The sequence below is a fragment of the Phocoena sinus genome, chromosome 2, assembly GCF_008692025.1.
Source record: "Phocoena sinus isolate mPhoSin1 chromosome 2, mPhoSin1.pri, whole genome shotgun sequence".
NCBI classification, from domain to species: Eukaryota; Metazoa; Chordata; class Mammalia; order Artiodactyla; family Phocoenidae; genus Phocoena; species Phocoena sinus.
In genome coordinates this window covers 141,820,151-141,826,150 of record NC_045764.1, presented here as the reverse complement: position 1 = coordinate 141,826,150, position 6,000 = coordinate 141,820,151, and positions in this window count along the sequence as shown.

The following is a 6,000-nucleotide window of genomic DNA, read 5'->3' as shown; positions in this document are numbered from 1 at the left end:
CCACCTTACCATACCTCTCTCCAACAGACAACTATCCCTTGGGCACCTTTTAAGCCCAGGAGTAAATACAACAACTGTGTGGTCTGCCCTCAGGAGAACGCACCTGGAGGAAAAGGCTGGCCCAGGCCCAGGAAACAGGCTCTAGAAAGGGAATGGTGGCTTTGACTAGAAACATTCACTGGCCCTGTGGATTCTTTCCTCCTAGAAAGTTATAGCCAAAGTGGGCCAGAGGGGGTCCCTCTAAAGCATGGGACCCAAGGCAGAGGGCAGACTGGTGAAATGAGACCAACAGTAGGGAAATCACTAGAGAGGTCGTGAAGGCCTCAGGTAAGATGGTTAGTCCAGAAAAGGAGGGAGAAGTTAAAGAGACATTTAGGAACAGAACGTGAGCAGACATGCAAAGAGCCAGAGACCAGTTCCTCAGCAAACTGCCTGGCTTCCTGGGTGCCTACTAGGTCCTGGGTTCAGCCCCCGCTGAGGCTCACCCTCACTTTTCCACTGAGCTCTGTAGACACCTTATAATGTAAACCCTCCTTTTGCCTAAACTAGTTACTGTTACTTGGGGGAAAAAAAGTCTCAACTAAAATACCACCAAAGGAAATCAAAGTTTTCCCAGACAGAGGAAGAGTAGAGAAAGAAAAGGGCTAAAGACAGAAGCTTGTAGGAGTTACAAACTGAGGATGCAGAAAAAAGGAAAAAGAGCCAGAGGAAGAGCTGTCAAGGAAGCAGGGGAGAGAGTTAGCTCACCAGGGGAGCGTTTAAGAAAGGGGCTGGTCAGTTGGAAGATGAGGCCTGAGAAAGGCCACTGGATTTGGTGACTTAAAGGTCACTGGTGACCTTTAAGAAAGCACAACTAGAGGGGCTTCCCTGGTGGTGCAGTGGTTGAGAGTCCGCCTGCCAATGCAGGGGACACGGGTTCGTGCCCCGGTCCGGGAAGATCACACATGCCGCGGAGCGGCTGGGCCCGTGAGCCATGGCCGCTGAGCCTGCGCGTCCGGAGCCTGTGCTCCGCAACGGGAGAGGCCACAGCAGTGAGAGCCCCCCATGCCAAAAAAAAAAAAGAAAGCACAACTAGAGACAAACATTGGCAAATGGACAACCAACCCTGTGCTGGGGAGATTGTCAGAGCTGCAGCTGTTCACACACAGCTGAAGCCTTTCTCGTTCCCTGTATTGGCAGTGGGGATGACTGCCCTTGCCCATGCTTCCCTACGCCGTCCACTGGGCATTCTGGGGAACACTGGCAGCCCCAGGGCCAAGGCTGGTTTGAAATGTATCAGAGAATAGAGACTGAGGTGTCAAGATCCTGGATGGGACTTCTTAAGGACAGCATCTCTGGAAAGAAACAAAGAAACAAACAAAGAAGCACCAGGTTTTTGGAGATCCCCGGTCTTCACCTAAAACTCTTAGAATTCCCTCTTTCTCTGTCTCAACAATACAGGGTAACAACAAATAAGTAAAAATAACATTTAAAGAAGCACATTCCTGTCTTCCTGTTAATACATCTGATGACAGAAGGACCCAGGATGTGAAGGCTGCAGAGTTTTCCAGGGAGAAAAGGAACAGGCAGGACAACCTGTGCCCAACTTGTCCACTGTGACTGTTGCTCAGAGACAGTCACAGAATAGAGAACTTCAGAGTGTGAGGAATGAGCCTCAAGACGTAACAAGCACTCAGATTAGCTTCTCCTTTGAGTCCCCACCCCTGACCCCATCCCGCTCCTCCCACCTCAGCCCTCAACCACAATGTCCACCCTGAGTGACCTCCAGGCTGCACGACCCCTCCACACCTCCTGCAAGGGGTAAAGGGAGGACAGAGTCCAACGTCTAGTCCTTCCTCCGAAGTTTATGCAAAAGGAACACTGTCAGCATCTCTCCCCTCCAGAGGCAGCACTGTGCACTGTCAGCACCTCGAGACACCCCCTGACCTGCTGCTCCCTGGAGAAATGAAAAATAACTGCTCATTGGAGAAATGGGACAGCCCTGAGCTTTTCCCGTTGATTTCTCCCCCCCCCCCTTTTTTTTTTTTTTTGCGGTACGCGGGCCTCTCACTGCTGTGGCCTCTCCCCTTGCAGAGCACAGGCTCCGGACGCACAGGCCCAGCGGCCATGGCTCACGGGCCCAGCCGCTCCACGGCACGTGGGATCCTCCCGGACCGGGGCACGAACCCGCGTCCCCTGCATCAGCAGGCGGACTCCCAACCACTGCGCCACCAGGGAAGCCGTCTCCCCTTTTTTGATTCAAACATCTTCAGCCCCTGGGTGTTTAGAGCCCCCTCTTAACTTTCTCTGCAGGGCTATTCCTTGAGGTCTTTCCTCCTCAGGAGACAGAACTTTTTCAACCAGGAGCTGAGTTTGCTTTTCTCCACTGAGGAACAGGAAGGAGTTTACTAAACCACACCATATTTTCACATATCGATCTCCTTAATTGCCTTGTGGGACAGGTATCGTTATCTCCATGAGAGAGAAATAGATGTTCTGAAAGGTCCAGTGACTTGACTAAGGCTGCTGAGATCCTAAATGCTGGAGCCTAGGACTGAACTTCTGCCTTTGACTCTAAAATCTGTGCCAGGCTGATGAAATTTAAGCCTGGGGGCCTGGCTTGGGGCGGGAGTGTGGTGTGGGAGATAGAATCTCAAAGCCCTGTCTTTCCCTGTTTCTGGGAGCCCAGACTTTAGAAGTACAAGAACACACGCTTCAAAGAGAAAGAGGAAAGAAAATATATTACCCTTAGGGCAATGGCTTTAAACTTTTTTTTTCAAACACATAGACTTTTTAAATTTTTTTATACACCAGGTTCTTATTAGTCATCCATTATATACACAGCAGTGTATACATGTCAATCCCAATCTCCCAATTCATCACACCACTACCCCCACCCCCACTTTCCCTCCTTTGGTGTCCATATGTTTGTTCTCTACATCTGTGCCTCAATTTCTGCGCTGCAAACCGGTTCATCTGTACCATTTTTCTAGGTTCCACATATACGCGTTAATATACGATACTTGTTTCTTTCTGACTTACTTCACTCTGTATGACAGTCTCTACATCCATCCACGTCTCTACAAATGACTCAATTTCATTCCTTTTTATTGCTGAGTAATATTCCATTGTATATATGTACCACATCTTCTTTATCCATTCGTCTGTCAGTGGGCATTTAGGTTGCTTCCATGACCTGGCTACTGTAAATAGTGCTGCAGTGAACACTGGGGTACATGTGTCTTTTTGAATTTTGGTTTTCTCAGGGTATATGCCCAGTAGTGGGATTGCTGGGTCATATGGTAATTCAATTTTTACTTTTTTAAGGAACCTCCGTACTGTTCTCCATAGTGGCTGTGTCAATTTACATTCCTACCAACAGTGCAAGAGGGTTCCCTTTTCTCCACACCCTCTCCAGCATTTGTTGTTTCTAGATTTTCTGATGATGGCCATTCTAACTGGTGTGAGGTGATACCTCATTGTACTTTTGATTTGCATTTCTCTAATAATTAGTGATGTTGAGCAGCTTTTCATGTGCTTCTTGGCCATCTGTATGTCTTCTTTGGAGAGATATCTATTTAGGTCTTCTGCCCAGTTTTGGATTGGGTTGTTTGTTTTTTTAATATTGAGCTGCATGAGCTGTTTATATATTTTGGAGATTAATCCTTCGTCTGTTGATTCATTTGCAGATATTTTCTCCCATTCTGAGGGTTGTCTTTTCATCTTGTTTATAGTTCCCTTTGCTGTGCAAAAGCTTTTAAGTTTCATTAGGTCCCATTTGTTTATTTTTGTTTTTATTTCCATTACTCTAGGAGGTGGGTCAAAAAATATCTTGCTGTGATTTAGGTCAAAGAGTGTTTTTCCTATGTTTTCCTTTATAGAGTCCAGTCTTACATTTAGGTCTTTAATCCATTTTGAGTTTATTTTTGTATATGGTGTTAGGGAGTGTTCTCATTTCATTCCTTTACATGTAGCTGTCCAGTTTTCCCAGCACCACTTATTGAAGAGGCTGTCTTTTCTCCATCGTATATCCTTGCCTCCATTGTCGTAGATTAGTTGACCATAGGTGCATGGGTTTATCTCTGGGCTTTCTATCCTGTACCATTGATCTATATTTCTGTTTTTGTGCCAGTACCATACTGTCTTGATGACTGTAGCTTTGTAGTATAGTCTGAAGTTGGGGAGCCTGATTCTTCCAGCTCCATTTTTTTCCCTCAAGACTGCTTTGGCTATTTGGGGTCTCTTTTGTATCCATACAAATTTTAAGATTTTTTGTTCTAGTTCTGTAAAAAATGCCATTGGTAATTTGATACAGATTGCATTGAATCTGTAGATTGCTTTGGGTAGTATAATCATTTTCACAATATTGATTCTTCCAATCCAAGAACATGGTATATCTCTCCAGCTGTTTGTATCATCTTTAATTTCTTTCATCAGTGTCTTATAGTTTTCTGCATACAGGTCTTTTGTCTCCCTAGGTAGGTTTATTCCTAGGTATTTTATTCTTTATGTGGCAATAGTAAAAGGGAGTGATTCCTTAATTTCTCTTTCAGATTTTTCATCATTAGTGTATACGAATGCGAAAGATTTCTCTGCGTTAATTTTGTATCCTGCAAATTTACCAAATTCATTGATTAGTTCTAGTAGTTTTCTGGAGGCATCTTTAGGATTCTCTATGTATAGTATCATGTCATCTGCAAACAGTGACAGTTGTACTTCTTTTCTTCCAATTTGTATTGCTTTTAGTTCTTTTTCTTCTGATTGCCAGGGCTAGGACTTCAAAAACTATGTTGAATAATAGTGGCAAGAGTAGACATCCTTGTCTTGTTCCTGATCTTACAGGAAATGCTTTCAGTTTTTCACCATTGAGAATGATGTTTGCTGTGGGTTTGTCATATGTGGCCTTTATTATGTTGGGGTAGGTTCCCTTTATGCCCACTTTCTGGAGAGTTTTTATCATAAATGGGTGTTGAATTTTGTCAAAAGGTTTTTCTGCATCTATTGAGATGATCATATGGTTTTTATTCTTCAGTTTGTTAGTATGGTGTATCACGTAGATTGATTTGCGTATATTGAAGAATCCTTGCATCCCTGGGATAAATCTCACTTGATCATGGTGTATGATCCTTTAATGTGCTGTTGGATTCTGTTTGCTAGTATTTTGTTGAGAATTTTGGCATCTATATTCATCAGTGATATTGGTCTGTAATTTTCTTTTTTTGTAGTATCTTTGTCTGGTTTTGGTATCAGGGTGATGGTGGCCTCAGAGAATGAGTTTGGGGGTGTTCCTTCCACTGCAATTTTTTGGAAGAGTTTGAGAAGGATGGGTGTTAGCTCTCCTCTAAATGTTTGATAGAATTCACCTGTGAAGCCATGTGGTCCTAGACTTTTGTTTGTTGGAAGATTTTTAATCACAGTTTCAATTTCATTACTTGTGATTGGTCTGTTCATATTTTCTATTTCTTCCTGGCTCAGTCTTGGAGGGTTATCCCTTTCTAAGAATTTGTCCATTTCTTCCAGGTTGTCCATTTTATTGGCATAGATTTGCTTGTAGTAGTCTCTTAGGATGCTTTGTATTTCTGCAGTGTCTGTCGTAACTTCGTTTTCATTTCTAATTTTATTGACTTGAGTCCTCTCTTTCTTTTTCTTGATGAGTCTGGCTAATGGTTTATCAATTTTGTTTATCTTCTCAAAGAACCAGCTTTTAGTTTTATTGATATTTGTTATTGTTTTCTATTTCATTTATTTCTGCTCTGATCTTTGTGATTTCTTTCCATCTACTAACTTTGAGTTTTGTTTGTTCTTCTTCCTCTAGTTCCTTCAGGTGTAGCGTTAGATTGTTTATTTGAGATTTTTCTTGTTTCTTGAGGTAGGCTTGTATTGCTATAAACTTCCCTCTTAGAACTGCTTTTGCTGCATCCCATAGGTTTTGGATCGTCATGTTTTCCTTGTCATTTGTCTCTAGGTATTTTTTGATTTCCTCTTTGAATTCTTCAGTGATCTCTTGGTAACGTATTCTTT